The sequence below is a fragment of the Microtus pennsylvanicus genome, chromosome 9, assembly GCF_037038515.1.
Source record: "Microtus pennsylvanicus isolate mMicPen1 chromosome 9, mMicPen1.hap1, whole genome shotgun sequence".
Classification (NCBI taxonomy): Eukaryota; Metazoa; Chordata; class Mammalia; order Rodentia; family Cricetidae; genus Microtus; species Microtus pennsylvanicus.
In genome coordinates this window covers 20,968,840-20,995,302 of record NC_134587.1, presented here as the reverse complement: position 1 = coordinate 20,995,302, position 26,463 = coordinate 20,968,840, and the positions used below count along the sequence as shown (strand labels likewise).

The 26,463-nt window shown below is 38.0% G+C and overlaps 1 protein-coding gene across 23 annotated transcripts in view; it reads right to left on the bottom strand.

The window, feature by feature from the left end:
- Baz2b (bromodomain adjacent to zinc finger domain 2B) overlaps positions 1–26,463 on the bottom strand; it is a 208,788-nt gene that overhangs the window by 102,983 nt on the left and 79,342 nt on the right. Inside the window, exon 1 of one of the 23 annotated variants that reach the window (XM_075985076.1) lies at positions 21,475–21,536. The exons of 21 other annotated variants lie outside the window; for them this stretch is intronic. The gene's annotated coding sequence lies outside the window, so the exon portion shown is untranslated. Of the gene's footprint in view, positions 1–15,278; positions 15,298–21,474; positions 21,537–26,463 lie in introns of those variants that run through there. One more of the 23 variants, XM_075985077.1, reaches the window with a different exon arrangement.

Genomic DNA, 26,463 nt, shown 5'->3' with positions numbered 1-26,463 from the left:
CCGTCTTAAGGCATAAAGCCAATAGAGCACTCTTAAACATAAAATAAGTAAATAAATAAATGTTAAAGAAAGAATTATCCATAGGTACATATATGTACATACATCTGCACTAAATCATGGGGCAGCAAAGGTGAACACAAATATAACATCACTGAGGAAAGGACTCCTACTGCATTGAAACACAACCCTGTTAGCACTGCCAGTACGAACACTGTTTAAATCTTACCACTAACACTACCACAACGTTATTTAGTCAATGTTTTGTACCAGCACTATGCAAAGTAATTTCATTTCATTATTTTAATTAAGGCAAATGAACTCCAAGTGTAATTATTATCTTCAAACTGTTAATTTTCACAAATAAGAAAACATAGGCACAAAAAGGTTAATAACTTGCCATACACAAATTAGGTTAAGTGTCAAAGACAGAGTTTGTCTATGACTGGGGTGGCGCACACTTACAAGGCTGGTCCGACACAGCAAAACTATGTCAACAACTAGAGGGGAAGGGCAAGGGCTCCGCAGCACAGTGTGAAGAACCACCCGCCAGCACCCTCTTTCACAGAGAACCATTTTGATTTCATTTGTGCTAGAACACAATTAGAATGCCACATTCATTCTGGACACTGGTTATATATATATATATATATATATATATATATATATATATATATACTTATAAAAGGAAGCTGTGGATCAGTCACTATAAATATTAATATGTGGCAGAAAGACAGTTCAATGAAAAGATAAGTGAGGTGTGGGAGGGTGGGTCAGTCATAGAGGTTAGCTTAGCTTGTGCAAAACTCTAGGTTCATTTCCAAGCACCTAAATAAATAAGGAAAATCTAAAAGTATGTAAGTCTCTGATACAGCCTTTGTTTTTCTTTGGTTTTTTGTTTTTTTGTTTTGCTAAACTACTTATAATGGTCCATTTAAAACCAAAAGCTTAACCATGAAAAAAGAAGCTGCTGGGCGTTGGAGTGGGTACCTTTGATGACCTGGTCTACAGGATGAATTTTAGGACAGTCAGGACTACACACACACACACACACACAAAAAAAAAAAAACCCTATCTAAAAAAACAAACAAACAAAAAACAAAACAAAAAACTGGAGGAGAAGCAGCAGCAGCTAACAAATTATGAAAATATTAAGAAAATTTCTATAAGCAATAAAGCTGAAAACGTAAATGCTTAAAACTGCTAGCAATATTATTTTCTAGTGATGAAATGGAAAAGGAACATAACTAACAATTAGAATGAATTAGTTTTAAAAAGTAAATACATTAGCTGGGCGGTGGTGGCACATGCCTTTGATCCCAGCACTTGGATCTCTGTGAGCTCAGGGTCAGCCTGGTCTTCAAAGCTAGCTCCAAGACAGCCAGGACCACAAAGAGAAATCCTGTCTAAAAATACTAAATAAATAAATAAAAATAATTTAATCAATAACCACTAGTCTATGTCACAATATGCAACCAACAGTTTCAGAATGATAATAGCATAACTAATACAATAAATACAGTCTTTTGGAGTCTCAGAATATATTGTACTGGGACATAAAATCAAACTATAATATCCAGAAATTATTTAAAATAATCCTCACTGTGAACTACATGTAAAAATAGGCCCCCTCATTACAATTTACTGCAGTATTTAAGGACAGAATTCAACTATAGACAGCAGGAATTTTTTTTGTTTTTAACACAAATCAGTGTGCCAAGAACAACATACAACGCTGGCAGTGTGGCTCAGTATTGCCTAGCACACAAAGATTCTGGATTCAATCCCCTCACCATCTCAACAGGTGTGAGACTGACACAATCCCAGCTCTTTCAAAGTAGAGGCAAGAGGATCCGAATTTTAAAATGACTTTCAGTATACAGTAAGTGCAAGGCCAGTCTGTGTAGCACAACACTCCACCTTCTTAGGCAACAAAACAACACAATACAACAACAACAACAAAATAAACCAAGCAGTACGTTCTTGGTTTATTACGTGTGTGGTGGCTCACACACGTAATCTCAACACTTAGGAGGCTAAGGCTGAAAAATTGCCATAAATCTGAGGCCTGCCTAGGCTACAAAGGAAAACTCTTCCTCAAATAACAAAATACATCAAATTAAAACAAAAATAACTCAAAAACATCCTATTATCCAATAGGATTATTATCAATCACATGCATAAATTTAAGATTAAAATTGAGTAACTCTGAGATGTATCCGTAACATGTCAAGAGTTTACTGACAATCACATCCTCACTGGAAATACCACTGGAAAGCACACTGGCCTAAATGACTAACATCCTGCTTAGCGAGGAAGTCTGCTATATATTAAAGAGACTGGTAAGGCTGTCAAAGAGTTAATGGTAGTTTGGGGTGGGTACTACCTTATTCAAGTTTTCCTGAGAAATATTGATGCAGGAAACGATCTGAATCAGCAGTCATCAGCAGTTACCTCTATGACAAACCTGCAACAATCACCATGCTCTATGTTTCCTGTGATGAGAGCATTTGGCCATTATCAAGAGGTAGGAAAGTCACTCAGAAAGTACTATCAAGGAACCTAATTACATATTCCATCATTTCTCAAATGCTTTCATTAAGACATCCCTAGTAAAAACCACAAAAAAAAAATCTGTGCTTTGTGCAGCACTGTTATATCATTACAGGCTGGAAATTCTCACAAGGTGGCAACAGAGGAAAGATCCAGAAGCAGCTAGCTCACACTTTAGAACTGTCTGTTCACAAAGCCTTTCCATATCAGATCGTACATCAGAATTCCAGGAGAATATCCTTTTTAGGAATATTTTTTTATCTTTTGAGATTATGATATAATTACATAATTTCTCCCTTCCATTTTCTCCTCCATACTTCCCATATACTCTAGTTCTCTTTCAAATTCATGGCTTTTTCTTTAATTGCTATTACATATACATGCGTGTGTATTGCTAAATACATAAATACAATGTGCTCAGCCCATATATGGTTATATATATATATATATTTTCCCTATTGGTCAAGGTAAATATGTACAAAATACTGGCTACTAGTCTGAGCACTGGTTACCAACCTTAGAATTTAAGACCGAGAAAGCCATTGACTGAACAGTCACAGGCATAATAATGGGCTAAAATTTTTGAGTTAAGCATCACCCCTTAGAAATCATGAAATCTACATAGTGGGATCTTTTTTTTAAAAAAAAAAAAAGCACCAATATATTCTGGGTCATTGCTAAAGACCACTGGAAACTATTGATCTGTCTAGATTATCAGTAATTTGTGTTTTTATAGGGAAGAGGAAAATATCTTTTACTTTCTGATTTTGCTTGTTTGTTCTGAACAAACAAGCAAACACATCAAGGCTGTGAACTGGAGATAAAAGTTAAACAAGAGTGGTGAGCTATTGCTGAACTTGAGGCCCATGCCATTAACGGGAGCCTGTATCCTACACTGCCTAGATGGCCAGGAACCCAAGACTAAAAAGCCTTGAAACCCAGGGAAGAACCAACCACAACAGGTAGATAGGCAGGCAGGCAGATTAGATAGATAGACAGACAGATAGACAGACAGACAGACAGACAGACAGACAGACAGACAGATAGACAGACAGACAGACATAGATAAACAGACAGATTAGCAAGAGTGGACAGGCAACCAGGATAAGGCAGTTAAGCAGGGTTACTTCATGGTTTCTGCCTCCAGGTTCCTTCCCCAGAATCTCTTGATTATGGGCTGTAAGCCAAAATAAACTGATTCTTCTCCAAACTGCTTTTGGTCAAATGTCTTTCCCCACAAAGTATCAGTTTTAATCATATGCATACCCAATTATGCATAAGAGATAAACAGAGGATGTTCCCTAAATGCTTACTTGAAGACACAAGTTGATCCTAATTCACATTCATCCCAAACAATTCAGGTGGGCTTGGGTTTCTTTCATACTCAGATAGATTGGGAATATATCTGAGAAACTCTCTTACTACGATGGTTGTTAGGAGAGGAGACCCTTACCCCATCGTCCAGAGAAGAATATGTATTCATATATGTGAAAGCAAGGAGCTGGGCAGCTAAGGAGATTATCAGAAGTATGGACTGAGTAACTGAAACCAAGTATTGTCAAGTCACTAAATTATTGTCTCTGCTTCCCTGCATCAGAACCTTACCCAGCTTTCAGTCTCTATGAATTTATCTATTCTAGATAATTTACATAAAAAGAATTACACAGTGATCATTTCTGAGACCTAAAACCATATTTCAAAGTTATTTCATATTATAGCATGTATAATACATTATTCCTTTCTACTGGTGAATAATATTTCATTTTGTACCCTATAACATTCACCTACCACTTAATAATCATTTGGATTACTTTTAGATTTTACAAACAGTGAATATTAACATAAGCATACAGTGTTTATTTATGTAGATAAAGAAACAGACTGACATGTAAGAACAGAATTGCCGGGTCACATGGTCTCTCTTATGCTTAGTCTTCTAAGGAGCCTAAGAATAAAACATCCTTTCAAGGTGCGAGGCAGAACCTTCTGTGAGCACTTAAGTACCAGTTATTTTGTAGTCATAGGAGGTGTGCTGTCCGGCTAAGTTACCAGATCACATTAACTTTAATAATTTCTTAATAATTTTATTAAATTTAACAATTTAATACAGTATTTCTAAAGGATACCTTCAGAACCTTCTCAAGTGTTACACAGCTCACTTTTAGAATTTTTTACAGCTGGTTAGTACTTGTCTTACTTTACTGAAATACTCAAAACATTTTATCATAGTTAATACCCATTATATCCCTGTGTTTTTCTGTCAAATGATGGCCCATATATTCAATGCAGGTCTTATTATAATGGATTTGAGGTGTGCATATGAAGTGTGTGTGTCATTTTGTTTTTGATACGCAGGATTGAACTCAAAGCATTAGGCGTGCTAGGTAAATACCACATCCCTATTAGGACCTCAGATTAAAATTCATCTCTGAGCACAGTAACATAAGGTCTTAAAGCTTTCAAATACAATCTAATGGAATTCTAATATGTGGGGATATCAGTCAGGGGCAAATGTACGAAATGCAGAAAATAATAAAAAGAGAAAGAAGATATTTCAAAGGGTAAGTTAAATTATATTAAAATTGATAGTTTGTGTGAAAATAATCAATGTCCAAAAGGAAACAATCAAACTGCTCTCTTGAACACCATAAAAGGAAGCTCCAAACAAGAGGAGTTAAGAACCTTTACTCACGTGACCACTGTCAATCTTGACACTGCATCCCTTCCTAATCTGCACTACCTCTTTCCTTTGGATAAAGTTCTCTTGCCAGTTCTGCCCATCTGTGTGAGCCCTTATTTTCAGTTCCGTGGAAAAAAGGTCAAGAACCTACAAACACCCAATCCCAATCCAGACCACAGTAGCAGTTCCTTAGAGCTGTGTGTAGGTTGGGAGAAAATGAGGAACTGGGCAACTCTGGGTGATGATAAAATATTTAAGTGATTGAATTGATAGATGCACTAATCTGTGAATATACTAAAAAATGAATGATATTTGAGATGGTAACGCGTATGATACATAAATAAGATTTCCATAAAGCTGTTGAAACAAACATTTTGGCTCTCTCTCTCTGAGAGTGTATCATTTGACTTTATTGATTCTGGACTCTGTTCAAGACTGAATGTAGAGTGCCTATAACTTTTCATGTGTGACACACGGAAGTCACTCTCAGGTACTCATCTCTTTAATTAATCTTCCATCATCATGTTGTAAGCATTCAAATAACAAAACAAAAGCCACCTTGCTAAAGCTACATGAGCCTAGTTTAGGGACTAACTAACTTGAAGTCTGGCACCCGCTAGACCTGTTTCACAACCTCATTCCAACAGTCATGTGACTGGCCAAGTTGCTATAAAGGGAGCTGCAAGCTTCAGATACTAAGGATGCTCCAGGGTGTCTTTGTCTACAGCATCACTCAGTATTTATTGTAAACACTTCAATCACTTTTGGGAGTTTCCTCTAACCCCCACATCTCCCTTTTTTCTTTTTTTCTTTTCTTTTCTTTTCTTTTCTTTTCTTTCTTTTTTTTTTTTTTGGTTTTTCGAGACAGGATTTCTCTGTGGTTTTGGAGCCTGTCCTGGAACTAGCTCTTGTAAACCAGGCTGGTCTCGAACTCACAGAGATCCACCTGCCTCTGCCTCCCGAGTGCCACATCTCCTTTTCTAAGTCTTTCATACAGCCAGTAGTGATCCTGACTTTTTTTTAAAAGCAGTAACCTTTGATAGAACACTGATTCTGCCACCCTCTTATTTACACTCTTTCAATGTTTCTGTACTCTCTGCAACACAATTAAAAATTCCAAGTTGTTGTAAAAATAGAAAGCTCTCTCACTCTCACTCTGACACTAGAAGACAAAATTTCTTTCTGTTCCCCCTCTAATCCACACTAGACACTCACAGGCTTGCAAAGTCCTTCCATTCCTTGCTGAATGGACCTGTCCTCACATTCCAGGCCTCAAGAACTGGAGAAGCATTCTGACTCACGGGAAATCTGGTTCCTCATCTTACTCTTGCATATTTCTAATTAAGTCACGTCGTGTTCAGGTGTGTAGCTTTCTACCAGCTGAGACCTTGAGAAGTAGAAACTATTGTCTTCCTTAGAGCCTTGAGCTTATAAAATTTCTGTTAAAGGCTTGAATGAAAATATATGACAATGACTAAAATTGCAATTTGCAAAGTATACACATATTCTCATTTTACCTAACAACAAATCTAGAGATAGATAAATCAGGTATTTTTTTTTCCAATTTTCAGATGAGCAATTATTGCTGGTAACAGTAAGCACTTATTCTGAAGCAGGTCCGTGGTCTACATTCCTGAAACTGGACATAAAGCTCGCATCATTTGCAGATTTGTTCAATCAAAAGAGATGGATGACTGCTCCCTGGGGAAGAAACTGGGAAGTGATTATAAATTACTATTGTTGTTGATCTCACTATGTAGCCCCAGCTGGCTTCAAGTTTCTTGCGATAGCCTTGTTTCAGGTTCTTGAGTGCTGGGATTACAGGTAGAAACCAGTAGGCCTAGTAGTGACTATAAATTTCTGAAATCTGGGATGATAATATTGGTGACAAGGTACCCAGCGTGTATACAGCTCCTCTGACAAGCCTCCTCTGAGTTGTTTTGCTGTTTGATATGAAAGAGAAGTCGCTGTGCCTGTTGTGTTGGATTTGGCCATTCTGTTAGCAATATCTGCACAGAAAGCAAGTACTTATGCTTTTAAAAAATAAAAACACTATATATGTGTAGGTGTGTATATACACATATGAATGTTATACGATTTGGCAAAGCCATGTAAATAGATATTCTACCATCAAGGCTTAGTAGGTTCTTTGATATAAAAAGGGACAAGAAAGATGGCTTTGATTGGTAAAGCAATTGCCTTGCAGGTATAAGGACTGAGATTGGAGTGGTTGTTTATAATCTCAGTGCTAGGAAAATGGAAACAGGAGGATGTATGGGGCTCACTGCCCAGCCAGTGTAACCTAATTGGTCAGCTCCAGATCAATGAGAGGCTGTCTTGAAAAGAGATGGATGGTCTTAGTGATGATGATACCCAAGGTTGTCTTCTAACTCGTGTGTTTGAGAGAGAAAGCGTGCGCGTGAGCGCGTGAGCACACACACACACACTTTATATATACACATACATACATACATACATACATACATACATGTGTGGCTCTTGTGCTATTGCCCTCTTTAAATTTTCTATTTTTAAAAAGAGAGAAAAATAGACAGATGGACAGACGGATTTATAGAAACTTTTTAATTTTTTCTGATTTTTTTAAAGACTTGCTTGATTTTGATTTATGTGCATATACATGTGTCTGTGTATATACCGTTCATGTGCAGTTGTCCATAAAGGCCAGAAGAGGGTGGAGATAGTTATAGGAAGTTATGAATTGACTAACCTGGGTGTTGGGAACCAAATCTGGGTACCCTGAAGAGCAACAACAGTTCTTAACCAATGAGTTATCTCTCTAGTCCCCAAATCCTTATTTTCTTGCATGATCAACAATCTCTCAGTAAAAATATATAAACATTTTTACATAAATATGTATTCTGTAGGTTATTAAAAGTACTTAGTCTAATACAATTCTTTACTCAATAGAGTACTTGTGTCCTATCTATCTATCTATCTATCTATCTATCTATCTATCTATCTATCTATCTATGTATCTAGAAGAGAACTACATTGGTTACAAGAATTACCTATAGAAATATCAACATAGCTGGGCAGTGGTGGTGCATACCTTGCATACCTTTAACCCCAGCACTCAGAAGGTAGAGACAGGCCAATCTCTGTGGGTTCAAGGCCAGCCTGCTCTACAGAGTTAGTTCTAGAACAGGCACCAAAGCTATAGAGAAACACTGTCTCAAAAAAACAAAACAATGCATATTCTTACATAAAGAGTTCCTAGGGGGATGAGTAATCCAGACTCAGTAATCACTGTCTTCACCCAGTTAGGATCGTGTACAACCAGAATGCTTCATTTTTGATAGCATCACTGGAAGCATTAGCCCTTTGACAGCATCACTGGAAGCATTAGCCCTTTGACAGCATCACTGGAAGCATTAGCCCTTTGACAGCATCACTGGAAGCATTAGCCCTTTGATAGCATCACTGGAAGCATTAGCCCTTTGACAGCATCACTGGAAGCATTAGCCCTTTGATAGCATCACTGGAAGCATTAGCCCTTTGTCCCCGTATACATTCTCACACATTTAGCAGATGCAGCTGTTTTTCTTTTTCTCTTTTTCCAAAGATATCTAAAACAACAATACTGCCTGGTATTTTTCATAATTTGTATTTTAAATTTTACTTATTAATGCTTACATATCTGTGCATGCTATGTGGGTGCCCAGGGAGAACAAAGTGGAGTGTCAGATGGCCCTGGAGTTGGTTGTGAACCCTGATCTGGGTGCTGAGGATGGAACACTAGTCCCTTGCAAGAATAGCAAGCACTTTTCTGGGGGGCCATGGTTCCACACCCTCCATGCTTTCTATATAATACTGGGTTCATAAGGTGAGAGTTTTTTCAACTGAAGCATGGCAATTCTCAAAAGGCTAAACATAGTATTACCACAAGAACTAAAAGTGAATACATGAGAAGATACTATCCATTGACAGATAAATGAATGATATACAGGTATAGATCATGCTTCTCTTATTTACATAATTGAATCATATAAAGCAATAAGGTTCTGAATATTCTACGAGCGGGATAATCTTTGAAAACTTTGTGCTAACTAAAATAAACCTGCCCAATAAATCCATAAATACTGTAGGAATGAGAGATTTATAAGGACAAAAGACAGATTACAGATAGTAGGACTGAGATGTTACCGCTTGATGATTTCAAAATTTTTTGGGGGAGCGAGAGAACATTTTGGAAATAATATGAATACCTGCACAATCCTGAATATGACCAATGCTACTGAATCACATATATTAGATGGTCAAGGAGCCAGGCGTAGTGGCACAGCCTTTAACTGAAGCACTTGGGAAGCAAAGAAACACAGATCTCTGTTCTATGGTAGCCTGGTCTACACAGCAAATTCCAGGCCAGTCAGGGCACTATAGTGAGACTCTGTCTCCAAAAAACGGGGGAAATGTTCAAAGTTGGTGGTAGGAGATATACGCCTCAGTGGTAGAGCACTTGCCTAGAACACCAACAAGCAAGAAAAACAAAAACAAACAAACAACCCCCCCCAAAAAAACAGTCCAAATGGCAGGTTTTATGATAAATATTGTTTTTCTAAAATGACATAAAATCAAACTATTGCACTGTGTACTGTCGGGTGATCTGCTAGACAGTTAATTCCATCTCAGGGAATTTATTTCTTAAACTAGTGCTGGAAGCTTTTTTTAGAGCTCAGAGAGCTCACTTTGGTTCATTTAATGAAAGTGCCTCCTCTGGCATTCTATTTACCACATTTCCCTTACTGCCAAAGTGTTTTATTTATATAGCTCACTCCTTTAGCAATTAATCTTGGACCCTTTTTGAGATGCCTGATGTTTTAAAATTATTGTAACACATTATTATTTGATTATGCATTGCTTATAACACCAAGCAACTTGCTTAAGTTATCAAATCAATACTCATACTTAGTATTTGTTTGGATTTTATTTGCCAAAATATGTTTGTAGTAGCTCAGGCTGTCAAAACAGGATCTAATAACACACTACATGCAAAGCAACACAAAATTCAGTCCTACACTTCTACAAACACATTAAGCGAAAATTTCAATAACAAATGGTAAGGGAAAGCATTCCAGAAAAATTCTAAGATTTTGATTGCCCTATTTTAAAAAATAAATAAATAGAGTATCCTACTGTATCTCAAATTGGCCTTAAATAAATTGCATCCTCGACTGGCCTCAGGTCCTAACGCAATTCTCCCCCGCACCCAAAGATATGGTTTCTCTGTGTTGCTTTGGAACCTGTCCTGGAACTGGCTCTTGTACACCAGGCTGGCCTCAGACACACACAGATCTGCTTGCCTCTGCCTCCCAAGTGTGGGGATTAAAGGCGTGCGCCACCACCACCCAGAGGCAATCCTTCTAAATGAACCCCAGTGCTAGAATTTTAGGCATAAGCAACCACTTGGCTCTCATTTTCCCTGACTGAATAAAAAACAAGATGCTGTCAAAATAAGTATTTTTAAAATGAGCAATACATTGACATTTAATGTGTTCACTGACATTCTCTATGCCTACAAAAAAACAATCAGCATATATAACCCTAATTCTTTAAGGGTTATTAAAAAAACCTGAAAATTACACATAGTTTAAATACAATTACTTTAAAGATATTTTGGAGGACAACCAAATAATTTAAATAGCTTATTTAATGGTGATGAAGACATTAAAATAAATTATCGTTATAAAACGTGTTAGAGTATGACAATAAAAGAAGGCTTTAAAGAAAGGTGTTAAAAAGTTTGTTTGTTTGTTTGTTTAGTTTAGTTTAGTTTAGTTTTTTGAGACAAGGTTTCACTGTTTATCTCTGACTCTCCTGGAACTTGCTTTGAAGACCAGGCTGGCCTCAAACTCACAAAAATCCACCTGCCTCTGCCTCCCACCGGCTGGAATTACAGGCGTCTGCCACTGACACACGGCAAATGAACCGCTTCTATTTCTTTGAAAAATCTGCTTACAATGTTAAAGGCATGTACTTATAAAATAGTCTCCAAAGCGAGCCCATTTCAACAGCAGCTCCAATAGCAGCCTGTACTGAAACTCAACAAGGCAGTTCCCGTCTCCATCGAGAACACCCACAGCATCCCGACTTGCTTTCAGTCAGTCAAGCACCAGCCACACCACCAGAGGCCAAAAGCGGGGAGGCACACAAAGCTGAGGTGTAAGCTGACAAAACATAAGTTCAAACATTCTTTATTGTTTACGAAGTCCTTACACCTTTAATCTTTGAGATCTTACCATTCTCAATGACAGAATTATGATTTCTAAGGTCACAATGTATTAGGAAAAGAAATGAAGAGACGATGACGACAGCTGAAGTTTGTCAAACATCTACTCTGTTGAGCACTAGAAGGGGACTGTGGGCAGGAGAGGAGGGACATCTGGGACAGGGAAACCATGGGAATTCCTAAAGACCAACAAACGACTTGACTCCAGGACCATGACAGAGAACCCACAAGCTTGTCCTGAAGAGAGTCCCTGCATGACAATACACGATGGAAACTAAAGTCCAAGAACTTTCTTGGTTCTCAAAGAAAAAATTTGAGGTTTTGTTTTAATTACCCTCAAGAGTATACATTTTAAAATAGAGAGTATGATTAAGGTTCTAACTAATCATGAAGGGCTCACAGTTAATAGTCTCTCCTCACTTTCTCCCCATGTAAAATGAGAACACTATCTACCTTGCAGCACTATGTTGACAACCAACAGCTAAGGCACTCAGGTACAGCTCATGACAGGTCACTGAAATAATACAAAAACCTAACTACCCAGTATATTTAGTTCTGTGACATAAACAGTTTTATTACATTTAAAATAATAATAATTGAGGTTGGAAAGATGGTTCCCAGGTTGGGAGTACTGGTTGTTCTTCCATAGGACCTGGGTTCAATTCTCACCAACCAAGCCCATAACTGTCTATGACTCCAGTTCCAGGGAATCTGACTCCCTCACATAGACATACATGCAAGCAAAACACTAATGCACATAAAATAATTTTTAAATAATCATCATCATAATGATAATACTTTGGGGGTGACTGGAGGCCACTCTAGCTATGTAAAGAATACAAAGCCAAGGTGTACTAAGATTTTACAGGGAACACCTGTGAGTTTTAGCAGACAACATCTGTTATGCTGAGATATTCTTCAGTATCAATTTAGACTGTTATCATCTAGATGAAGCCTTCCTACATCTCTCTTTGCACTTCTAGGTACCTCAAATGTACCCCATGGAAAAGTCCTGGTTCCTTATCCCTATCCAGTCAAGCTCACCTGGAAAACCTCTCTATCTCACAGCTGGTGGACCCCATCATCCTTCTAGACATCTTTTCTCCCTCTCATCTGTGAACATCACCAAGAAATCTTTTCAGCTTCTTTACCTTTCAAAACATCCCAAGTTTAAACTCTACCAAGCCACTCCCTTCTGTTAGATGAAGAACTCTGTACCAATGTTCCATGACTACAGTCTATTCTCAACACAGTCAGTAGAATGGTCCCTATAAAACACAAACTACATCTATGCAAAAGCCTGGTTCCATCAAGTCCTACCTGGGGTCTGAAAAGTCTCCTGTCAACAGCCTCTCCTTCCTTCCTACTCTCCCCTCTTCCTCACTCTTTCAGATAGCCTCGATTTACTTCCTATGGTCATAACAGGCATGCTCCTGCCAAAGGCTTTCTGCCTGAAAAGGTATGCGCATAAGATTACCTTGTCAATGGCCAATCACCACCTTGATTGAGTCCCTCTAGACCCCAGAACAGCCATAAAAATTATCCTGCTCCCTCTTCTTTAGATTTCTTTCTTAGTAACATTTACAGTCTAACATGCTATATATTTTACAAATTATTCATTATAGTTTATCTCCACCTGAACTATATGATTCATAAAAGTAAACTTTCGGAAGGTTTATTTACTGTTATTTCCCAGGTATCTGGAATGGTCCAAAAGACATGGGAATTCAATGTGTAACTGAAGTAGGCAGGAATAGCTCGGTGGTGGAGTACCTGCCTAACGTTTTCTAAGGCCCTATCATCAAAACGTCAAGACAGTACTAACAACAACACTAATCTTCAATGAAAACAACACACTGACTATGACTTTATCCAGCACACAGCACCGTGTGTGTTTACCTGTACTTATCGCTTACCACACTGCACTATCACAGCCTAAGTGTTTCCTGCTTCTACTAAAACTGTAAACTGCGGAGACAGGGCTTTTGTTTGGCTTCCTACTATAAGTAATTTTACTTCTTACAATGTCTGACATCTTGGAGGTCCTTTACAAAATTTGATAAATAAATCCATCTAAATCGACAGTGTGCACACCTTTATAATGAACAAAATATAAAAGTGCCTGCTTTTTTAAATCCTCTGTATGTCTCTGGAGTTCTGGATTTTGGGTTCTGTTGGTGTTTCTCACAAGACTCTGACACTGGCAAAAGGACCTTACTCACATTATTTAAATTCTCTACAATTATTTCTTCGGCAATGAAAATGGAAGCAATGATACCGTGCCTAATGTGATTAATATGACTATAAAATGATAAATTAGCTCGGCAGTACCTATGTAACAATAAATGGTATCTATTACTTATCATTACAAAATTAAAGAGGCACTGCTGTAAATTTTATTTTGATAAAGATATTAAACATCATATTTAAAACCTTCTGAGATACAGGAAAAACTTATATTAAAAATTACGGAGTGAATTTGAACTTGATAAGTATTTTGAAAAGAAGGTACTTAAATTCTTTCAACACAAGCTAAATTATTTATATTCCCCCAGAATACTTTTAAATGTTTGCTAGTTTTACATTCTATAATCTTCTTCAGAAGCTACATTTAATTTTTAATAATTTTAAAATGTTATCTCTTACATAAACAAAAACCTATGACTAAAGCTTAAATATCAAGATGATAATATTTAAATAACCTACACTTCCCTAGCATATAATATACACATTCTTCTCTATTCTATGAACAAGCTCGTCCTTAGAAATGTCAGAAGCATGCTTGGGACTTGACTGTTAATTATTGGTTTTCTACTTCGTATTTTATTCATGTATCCAACAATATTCATAATTCTTGCATGAGGATGGTTTAAGAAAAACGGAGTTCTGTTTAAATGTGATGATCATTTATTTCATTGTAAAGCCACGAATCTCCCACTCTTCTATATACTAATAATACTAACACTCCTGGTGGCAGTTAGTTCTCCATCTTATAAAACACATCTAAAACGTGCTTCCTTTATATTTTGTACTGTAATAAATAAATGAACACATTTTACTTAATCACCTGGGTAGGAGATGAGAAAACGAGGTAAGCAGTTTAAACAACTGTCCCAAGGCCACAGATGGGGTGGCTGCCAGCTCAAGGATTAAAGCTAAGCGGTTCTTTATTCCTTCTTATGCTTTGAGTACTTAACATTCCTTTTATATCTCAGGGTCCTCGTAATTAATGTACGAAAACAATTTAGTAAGAATTAAAACATTTATCAATACATTATGTTAATATGTAGATAGAAATTCTTATATTAAAAAATAAATTAGAATCTATTCCAGAATCTAAAAACAATATGATTTACTACATGTTATTTCAGGATTTTGCTAAGAGCACTTTTGCAAGTGGCAGCTTACTATAACTTACCATGCTAATGGTTTTCTTAAGCTTGTTTCTGTAACCAAAATATACAGTTGGTATATGACATGGTTGTTTTTAAAATATAAAACAGAAATACTTTCAATTAAAAAAAAATCCTCCAAACTTAAAACAGTAGTTTCTACTCAAAATATAAGTTCAAGCTCAGGAAATACTTCTAAAAGCCTCATCAATGAAAACACAGTGATACACAATACAGAAAACAGCGAAGGCTCTCATTAGCGGGAGAAAGACATTCAGCACAACACTGGCAGCTTACTGTGGAGAGGGTTTAATCAGGAAGTAGCCATTATCCTTTCGATTCGGAGCAGAGGCAGCACTCCACAACAAGCCACGATATTTTCAGTTGAAAGGCTTGAAAGAATACTTACTATTGTATCCTAGCTCTGCTGACCCCAAAGGTCACAATATGTCTTTTATCAAGCGCTATAATGAAACCACAATTCGTTAGCATTTGCAACGCTCTGTTTGTTGAAACACCTAAAATCTACCTAACACAGCCTCTCTCGCACAAAACATGGCTGTCTTATTCAGAGATTAGCAATTATTGTAATGAGATACTGTCGGAGAGGGTCAAATAGTACTTCCTGCAGTTTACACATCTTGATTTCCTGGTAAACAAACTGAGAGGCAGGTGGAGCACTTGGCTCCCGGGTAACCAGAAAGCTCACGTGACAAAACTAAGTCAGGTAAGGGGGTGGCTCAGGTAATTGTTCTTTTCTTAATTCTGTTGAGGTCAAACCTTATAATGGAGAGAAGAATCTTGTCCTTCCCCACTTTGGAAGGATTTGTTTCTGCCACGTATGAACTCAACTTACAGTAAAAAATGCTCACAGCCTTAAGCAGGTTTCAAACACTGGTTTGAAACATTGGCTTGGCTAACAAATTGTAAAAATAAGGCAATGCTAACAAGATTTTTTAAATAAAAAAAATAATTGTTCAAAAACGTGCTAAACAATCACCTTTTAATTTCAACTGCTTTAAAAAGTCGGTACAAGAAATTTCTGAGTTAGAGTAAAAGATTAACATTCAATTTTTATCAAAAGATGAGTCTATTTGTATCATGGCAATCAGACTACTATATAAATATACAGCAATCTTGAAAAATATGGTAAGAATCAGAAGTTTACATGGGGTAAAATGATTCCCTACATTTTAAGCTCCTTTTTCAAAAATACAATAAACTTATAATAGTCACCTGAGCACTTAAAAAAACAAGAATCCAATTGCTAATCTGAAAACTGCATTTCTTTGTTCTCAGTTTTTCCAACCCAATTTGCCTTTTCCCCTATCCCCTGAAATTGTATGGAAGTTGATTTAAATTATCACTACAAAATCTAAAATCCTTAGCTTCCTCAAAATAAAAACAAGTTACTACTTTCAAAGTATCTAGGTGATTTTTAAAATCTGCAAAACTTGTACTCATCTTAAAAATCTTCTATTTATGGGCTGGAGGCATGACTCAGTCATTAAAGGCTAGGCTCACAAACAAAATTATTAAAAAAAAATCTTCTATTTACTAAAAATATAATATTATACTTATACTTCTACTCATGAATACAACATTTAATAATTTAATGCAGAGTACTTAAAGACCATTTTACAATATAAGCATATCAAATATTTAAGTCATTTGATTAATTTAAGCTTATATTAACTCATTTGCAAAATCTAATGTACTGAAAGAGGAAAAACAACAAAAATCAATACAAAAAATTCCAAATCCACCCGAACAGAAGACTATGGACCAGATGGACAGAATCTCAGAAATCTGCTCATAAATACCAACTGTGTTGCTTCAAAAGAGTATTGAATCACATTAACATAGTTGTTAACACCATTCATTAATGCTTTTACCACAATGAAACTGTCAATTTTCAAAACACTGTAACTAAGCAGTTAAGAGTTCCAGCTAAAATTTGTAGTCAAATTCAGTAACACATATATCCTATTTTCACCAGCATGCAAACACAGTCCTTAGTCCATCAGAGAAATTATAAATGCAATTCCAACCAAACATGCAGTTTCTGGCTATATATTCATATGCCAAGACAAAACAGTTAAGATGCAAGATTACTATTTCAACTATTTCAAAGGTCCATGACTGTGTCAGGTCCCATGACAGCTCACTTTTGGAAACAGTAAAGAAAACTGTGAAGAGGAAGAGAAAGTAAGTGTGATACTTTAGTCATTCAAAGTTGCTCCTGCAGCCACAATCAGTGAGCTTTCCCACAAAGAGTTTATACTTCTGGGCTCAAGGAATGGGCCAGAGAGCGAGTGTGCTTGCTGACAACACAGAGGACCTGAATTTGACCCCGGGACCAACATGGTGGAAGGAGAGAACTAATTCCCACTGGCTGTTCTGGGTCTCTCCACAACAAAACACACAACAGAGACAGAGAGAGAGAGAGAGAGAGAGAGAGAGAGAGAGAGAGAGAGAGAGAGAGAGAGAGAGAGAGAAAGAGAGAGAGAGAGGAGGGGGGGGAGGGAGAGAGGGAGGGGGGGAGGGAGGGAGGGAGGGAGGGAGGGAGGGAGGGAGGGAAAGGGAAGGAAGGAGGGAGGGAGGGAGACAGACAGAGAGACAGAGAGAGACAGAGACAGAAAGAATTGAGTGCATTCTGAAGAGACCTTATAGTTGAGACAAAGGGGGCAGTGGCTGTACACAGCAGCATGTGACTTAGATGACAAAAGGCTCTTTTCCCTTCCTCAGGTACATTTCATCCCATCTTCTCACTCAGATACTTGCAAAGGGTGTACATTTAACAAAGCTAACTGGAATTATGGGGGCTACAAAGACAAAAGCCTCCAAAAGAGCCCCCCCTCCCTGGCAAATCAAACCATACTAAAAGAGATCTAACAGCTGGATGAAAGGGCCAATGGGATGGCTCAGTGAATAAAAGGTTGCCACCCTGAACGAACGGTCACAGTTTGATCCCTGAAACTCAGGAAAGAAGACCAGATTCCTCAAGTTTGCCCTCTCACCTCCACACGTGCACAGTGGCAGGCCAATGCCCCTGTAAGCACACACCCACATCATACTCACCCAGACTTACAATCACACACAGGAGCAAATAAAACCGTTCTACAATAAGCACTACTTCTGTCCCATCTTATGGCAGAAGAACATGACATGGCTCACAACCAGTAGGAAAGAGAGTCTTTCCATGTAATTATAGATAAATAAGAAAACCAATGGCCAGAGGTGGAAGCACACCTGCAGTCCTAACACTCAGAAAGCTACAGGAAGATACAGGTACTGTCTCAAAGTACAGTGCGAGAAAAGTACAATGCAAGGTAAAGCTGAATATAGAAATGATGTCGCTAGGTTCATACACGTCATGATACGAGGCTTATACCTCTAGTTAGCCAGCAAGAGAAGCAGACAATTTCCAAAATCCTTGCTCTCATCCGTAAGATGCCAATTCACAAACCCAAAGAATTACCTAGTTCCCACAATGAAGACAAATTTGATCTGATATTTCAATAAAACTTTTCTCAGCAAATTTCAGAACTTACTTAGTTAGAAAATTGGATTTCCTATGTCATCGTCCTTTATAATTTCCTCAGCAAAAGCCATAGCCATAACATAATAAAGGACAATTGACTTAATAAGTCATGTGGCCAAAAAAAAATCTAATTTATCTCATTTAAATCCTTATATATTTTTATTAAATTCACAGTTTTTTTTTCTTTTTGATTTTTGAAACAGGGTCTCTCAGTAGCTACGGAGCCTGTCCTGCAACTCACTCTATAGACCAGGTTGGTCTTAAACTCACAGAGATCCACTTGCCTCTGCCTCCCGAGTGCTGGGATTAAAGGCGTGCTCCACCACTGCCCAGCTAAATTCAGTTTCATGTTCCAAATTTAGTCTCTCCTACAGGCTGAGTACATTAGTATTCAGGGAAAGGTGTGGCTTCAGAAAGGCAGGAAGAAGACTTTAGGATGTAAACGCAAGGGGGCTGGAGAGATGGCTCAGTGGTTAAGAGCATTGCCTGCTCTTCCAAAGGTCATGAGTTCAATTCCCAGCAACCACATGGCGGCTCACAGCCATCTGTAATGAGGTCTGGTGCCCTCTTCTGGCCTGCAGACACACACAGACAAAATATTGTATATATAATAAATAAAGAATTTAAAAAAAAAAGGATGTAAACGCAAGTGTACTTCACAGAGAACTCCAGACCCTCTTTCATCTATGGCCTTTCATGGGCTTGTTCCACTTGCCTGGCTGTGAGCGAAGCTATGATAAATTTTATTCCTATTCAGTCTGGCATTCCTAATTCTGGGAGACAAATCCATCTCCACATGGAGCCTGAACAAATTAACGTTTGTGTTTGCACATGCAGAGCTTACTTTGTTAGGTTACTAATCTGGGGAAAGACAACAAAACGAAGAATACAGAAACACCTAATTACATCATCAAAAAAAGAGAAAACCCTGAAATATTACTCCCTGTCAACTGCTACATACCTGGATTAAATACAATTAAAATTCATCACAGCTACACTCTGATTTTCATGAGAAATAAATATGTAATAGCAAATCAAACAGCCACAGTGGAGTGAGTCTCTGTGTCTCATAAAGATGCTAACTTTATGTCCTATGACTGCCCAGAGTATTTTTTTGCTTCCCATCGCTTCTCTCTCTCTCATCATCTCTCTCTCTCTCTCTCATTTGAGCCCACAAACCTTTCCTTCACCAAGTTTAATAATAAGTTCTAATAGCTTAGAACATTGCTCACAATGAATAGAACTCAATAAGAAGCAAACACCCTCAGTACAAATTAACTCAAAATGCTGCATTAATAACCTGTTGTACATATTGTAACATCCTGTTTCGTCAGTGTAGCCAAGATATTGTTAGGATTGCATTAAGTGAACCAAAAGGTCAGTTATTACCACACATATTTTTTGCACGTGACAAAACTAATTTGTACTTACACAAACCCAGATTCTCATGTGAGGACAATTTTTGAGAACATTACCCCAAACCAAGGGACTTAGTAAAGTACTATCAAACTGCAAAATGCCTAAATGCCAGCTGTGTCCACTCCAGTTTGATCCATGCCTGTATTCACTGGCTGAAGGCACTCGGCCTGTCTGCACTGCTGTCTACTGTTCACCTCAAATGTAAAACAGATTTCAGATCTATTTTATGAAAACTCAAGTTGTGATGCTCTCTATATACAATTTTTGCTATTGCAAAAGGTAGCAGCTTTCAGATCTTATCATATTTTGTTGCAATAAAAAATCATTCCCAATATTCAAAAAGGTTAAACATATGCTTACATACCTAATAAAAAATTGAGTTTGTTATTCAATTAAAAATTATAATTACAAACCACAATCCAAGAGAACTTAAACAACAATGTGGGCACTAAGAGAGACTTACATAGATATAATCTACATGGGAAGTAGAAAGTAGAAAAAGACAAAATCTCCTGAGTAAATTTGGAGCATGGGGAACTTGGGTGAGAATTGAAGGGGGAAGAGGAGAGGCAGGGAGGGGAGCAGAGAAAAATGTAGAGCTTAATAAATATAAAAAAACTTTTAATTAACATGTGTGCATTACTAGCCATCTTATAATTGCTTACACTAGAGAACAGAAAACATTCATAATACAAATCTAAAGATGTTTTAAAAACAAATTTACCAACAAAAGAATGTAATTCAATTTTCCTTCTTTTCCTTAACAAAATGGTAAAAGCAAACCAAAGAAAGATGTCCTTTCCAGTACCTAAGAGAAGATACACACTCAGGGCCTGTGAGTACAAGATCCATTTTGCTGCAGAGGAACAGACGTTGCATAACAATGAGATCTGCTAATGAAAGCAACTATCAACCTGAAATACATGTGTATCAAACAGGGACCTCAGTGTCATTTTCTTTTTGCATCATTTGTTCCTTCTTTGGCCTTTTTCCCCCCGACTGCTTCAGTATTTTTGCCATTTAGATTGAAAAATTTACTAGGAAAGGAAAACCGAGACTCTAATATTATACAGCATTGCTTTTTATTCCCCACATTTATTTTTAATGCACTGCTTCATCAGCACTATTAAGGTACCTTTAAAAAGAAAATCAATGGCTGCAACCAGAGAAAACATAAAAGGGTTACTTCTAAAGACAAGTTAGATCTGGTGGGAAAATTTGACCAACGTTTAATGTAAATTCCATATGCACACTTTCAGTACAATGTGAATGATGAGTAAGAATTAAGAAATATTAATTAAATTTTTACTTTTAATAAGTCCTCTAGAACTTTCTACTACTGATAATTATTACATGTAATAATATAGGGCTGTATATTAACTATCAGCATGAAAATTAGTTTAATATTTCTAAATAAAAACCACATTTCTCCCAAAAGGTTTTACTTTGGGGTCTACATATGTTGATTACTAATTGCATTTGTCAAAAATGAAATAATTCTGAAACTTTACTCAAAGATTTGGCATTACTAAACTTGAAGTGTGAACACCCAGTCCATTTTCACCCTTTGAAGTACCATCTAGTTAAGCACAGACCATCCATCCCATTGGCTGTCCACTCAGAGGCACTGGTCTCCACTCACCTCCAGTGCAGACAAGGCTGGCTGTGGGCACCAACTCTCGCCTTTCAGAGGTGGAAAGGACAGTGCCTAGGGCGACAAATGGCCAAAGTTAAACTAGAGGTTGTTTCCTATTGCCATGTTAGTAGCACACTTATGTCTAAATTAGAAGAATATTCTAAAAATAACAAAGAGCAATTATGAATTCTAGTTCTACCAGAAAAATGAATGAAATACTGCTTGTGAAGCTCAACTTTCTGGGAGCTGCCTGTGACAGGCTCACAGCTGTTGAGGCCACTATAAACTCTGGGGGTTGAGGGGGTCATTCAGCAGGGAAGCACACTGATGGAGCACACCCCAAGTCCTCGGTTAACCTGCACTGCTCAAGCATCATGATGGTTTTAAACAGATGTTAGAACCTCAGTGCAATAACTAACCCATAATCAATACTTACTGAAATGCGCAAATCTCCATTGATGAGCAAAATATCAATGAAACTGTACAAAAGGCCGGGCGCTGATGGCGCACGCCTTTAATCCCAGCACTTGGGAGGCAGAAGCAGGCGGATCTCTGTGAGTTCGAGACCAGCCTGGTCTACAGAGCTAGTTCCAGGACAGGCTCCAAAACCACAGAGAAACCCTGTCTCGAAAAACAAAAAACAAAAAAAAAAAAGAAAGAAAGACAGAAACTGTACAGAAATAAACAAAAATGAAGTCTATATCAATGTGAAAACATTACTTTTATTTGGGGCGAAGGGAGCAACTCTACGGGGGACCACTCAGTTTATCAGGCTCTTAGCTAATCAAACACAGGGGACAGCCAAACTTACCAACCAGAATCTTCTGTGCATTAAAGATCAAGACTATGATTTGGCAATGGGGAACACACTTTTAATCCCAGCATTTGGGAGGCAGACACAGGTGGATTTCTGAGTTAAAGACCAATCTGTGTATAGAGCAAGTTCCAAGACAGCCAGGGTTAGCTACACAGAAAAACCCTGTCTTGGAAAATCAAAAAGAAGGGAAGGAGGCAGGGAGGCAGGCAGGCAGGGAGGGAAGGAGGGACGGAGGGAGGGAGGAAGGGAGGGAGGGAGGGAGGGAGGGAGGGAGGGAGGGAGGGAGGAAGGGAGGGAGGGAAAATGAAAAAGAAAAGGAAAAATAGCCAGGCAGTGGTGACGTACACATTTAATCCCAGCGCATGGGAGGCAAAGGCAGGCAGATCTCTATGAGTTCAAGACCAGCCTGGTCTACAGGTCTACAGAGTTGAGTTCCAGGACAGGCTCTATAGCTACAGAGAAACCATGTCTCGAAAACAGAAAGAAAAGAAAGAGAAAGGGAGGGAGGGAGGGAGGGAGGGAGGGAGGGAGGGAGGGAGGGAGGGAGGGAGGGAGGGAGGGGGAGGGAGAGAACAAAGTACATTAATGTACTCATTCCAGTCATTTTGATACTACAACATCTCCTCATGAGTCCATGAAACACTGAACCATTCATAGCCAATGTGGTACCCAAATCTACTGACTACCTCCTGCTTAATTATTTAAAGCCTCATTCATACGGATTTTTTTTTTTTTTGGAAATTTGCAGTCATGCAAGAAGTAAGGGAAGGACTAATAATCCTTCTATAATACATTGGGAAATGTTAAGTAGCTAAAGGGAACAATTTTAATGGTTGAAGGAGGAGTCCTTTCTTTAAATAAAATGCCATGAAGACCAGTACAGAAGGGGAGAGAAAAGTAAAAATCAAGGCGCCTCAAAAGTACAGTATGGTTTTTGAGGCTGTGGTTTGCTTTTAGAATAAGAATTGGATAAAGGATCTAAAAACAAGGACCAGACAAATGGTCAGTGGGTAAAGGTGTGGCTGCCAAACAATCTGTTCGACGCCAGAACCCACACAGAGGCAGGAGAGGCCAACTCGTCCTCTGATTCTGCACACTGGCCATGGCATATGCACACCCACATATGCTCAACAAAGATACAGACCTAATGGTTTTAATAGGACAAACTGGAACAGGAATGAATTTCTTTTTTTCTTTTCTTTTTATTGTTTATATTTTATTTTATTTTTCAAGACAGGGTCTCTCTGTAGCTTTGGAGTCTATCCTGGAACTCGTTCTGTAGACCAGGCTGATCTCAAACTCACAAAGATCCTCCTGCCTGTGCCTCAAGAGCTGGGAATGTGCAGCCACCGCCTGGCATCTTTCTGATTCTCAAGACAGGGTTTCTCTGTATAGCAGTCAAAACTGTCCTGGAATGCCCTCTGTAGACCAGGCTGGCGTGGCACTCACAGGCATCCACCTACTTTTGGCTACTGAGTGCTGGCATTAAGGGCATGCGCCACCACCACTAGGCCAGCAATGACTTTCTGAGAAGGATATTGTGGATTTTTGTCTACTGAGCTTGTTTAAGAAAGAATAGGATTCTGCAATTAGAGTCTTAGAGTCTTGAAAAAAAGAAACAAACAGATGAAAAGGAAAGCTACAAAAATAATGCATTTTAATGTTGACTAGTCAGAGTAGAGGAAATTACATATGTGCAGATTTATAAAAAGAGAAAATACATACTATATCATTTATAGATTATATATAACATATATGTGTAAATATACATTATAGCGGTAAAACCTCTCATCCAACACGAAGCAAACAAGACTCTGCTTATCTTCTAATATCAGACAACACTAGGAAAGTTCAGTCAGATGGCCATAGAAACCTGCATGGTAAAATCTGTTAGACTTTATAACAGGTTCTAGATAGGTACTAGCAAAGGAAGAACTAAGCAAATACTTAACATGCAGAACCAGAAAACATTTGACACAGGTGGTGTAAATTGGTATAATAAATATAGGAAGCTATCAGACAATACAAAGCTAGTAGGTATGTTATAAAGTAAAAACTGCATGAAACTTATAACATGGTAATTCCACTTACCGATATCTAATCAAGAAAAGCTCTGAAATTGTGGGCATAAAGAATCAAACTAAGGGGGCTGGAGAGATGGCTCAGTGGTTAAGAGTACTGGCCGCTCTTCCAGAGGTCCTGAGTTCAATTCCCAGCAACCACATGGTAGCTCACAACCATCTGTAGTGAGATCAGGTGTCCTCCTCTGGCGTTTGGGCATACATGGAGGCACAATGTTATATACATAATAAATAAATCTTTTAAAAAAATCATACTAACAAACTAAATTGCAGGCTGAAGGTAGAATAAAAAGGCTGGAAATGTGAAATAAAGAAAAGATTATAACATGTTTTTTTCTTTTTTTTTTTTTTTTAAGGCAGGGTTTCTCTGTAGCTTTGGAGCCTGTCCTGGAACTAGCTCTTGTAGACCAGGCTGGACTTGAACTCACAGAGATCCACCTGTCTCTGCCTCCCAAGTTCTGGGATTAAAGGCGTATGCCGCCACCGCCCCCCCCCCCCACCTTTTAATACTTTATTTATTATTATCTGTCTGCATGCCAGAAGAGGGCACCAGACCGCATTACAGATGATGGTGAGCTGGGAATTGAACTCATGACCTCTGGAAGAAAAGCCAGTGAGTGTTCTTAACCTCTGAGCCATCTCTCCAGACCCTATAACGTGTTTCTATTATGAAATAGCACACAGCAGTTAAAAAGAATGAGATTGATAATTTTTCTATGCCAACTCGACTCAAGAGATGTCACAGATGGAATAACCTTTATGCTCCTGTTTATCATCTTAGTTAGGATGAGGCAAGTCTACAGCTGACAATAAAGAAAAATACACATGAGGGAAACAGTGGATATGTGCTACATATATCAGTGAAGAAAATCTCTGGAGGAGGTAGAAAGCTACACAAATTGTAAAGTATGGATAAAGTCTTGTCTTGAATGAGGAAGTGAACACTTTTACTCTCAGAAGTGAACAGAAAGCAGGAAGAGCTGACCCAGTCTGGTAGCAAAGGTCAGTAACAACAGCTCTTCTAAGGCTGGGACAGAAAAGTTCCAAGTTCAAGGGCTACCTGGACTAGGCAATTTAGTGAGACTCTTACCAAACAAAAAGTTTTTAAAAAAGCTGGAGGATAACTCTGTGGTAGACTGCTTGCCTAACACGTGCAAGGCTCCCTCGGTTCAATTCACAGTACAGCAATTTTTAAAAGCATTTTCTTTTGAAATAACTGCATTTGTAGGAAACGACAAGATGATACAATGAAGTCCCACATATCAGTCACGCATCAGTCACTGTTCCCTAGTGACTATACTTAGTATATGGTGCCTGCACTTCAAAACCAAGAGCTAGCTATAAACACCTTTGCATGCTGCCATGCAACCAAAACTACCAAAAAGGCCTCTAGCTGTACTCTTAAGTTACACCCAAGCCCTTCTCCTCTACATCTCTAAGCCCTAATAGCCACAGAATTTTTTTTCTGGCTTATATATTGCTATCATATATGCCCTTTTGAGACAGGACAGAAATAAACTCATACAATCGCCTTTTATGTTTGGCTCATTTCCTTTATTCAAATATACTGGACGTGGAAGCAAGTTGTTGGATGTATCAGCAGCTAATGGCTGTCTATTGCTTAGTAGTGTTCCATGTAGGAATGTACAATATATTTATTCATGTGTTGTTAGTCTTTTTGGCTGTTTCTAGTTTGGGTGTATTATAAATAAAGTTACTATGGACATATTCAAGTTCCTATGTATACATAAGCTTTTTTATTTTGTGAGATAAATAAATGGTCAGAAATGTGACTTCTAGATATATAACAGCGTGTGTGTCTTTGTGTGTGAGAGAGACAAAGACAGGAAGATAGGGACAGAAAAAGAGAGATAAACTGCCAAATCTGTTTTTCAGAATAGCTGTACCATTTTACTATTCCACCAGTAATGTACTTGGAAAGCAACTTTTCAACATTCTTGTCAGGATGTGTTATTATCACTACACTAAACATTTTTTGATTTGTATGTGTGGTATACATGTGCAGTGTACGTGTATCCTGGAAGCTGTGTATGCAGAGGCCGAGGAGGGTGTATAGTGTCCTCTACAAGTTCCAGC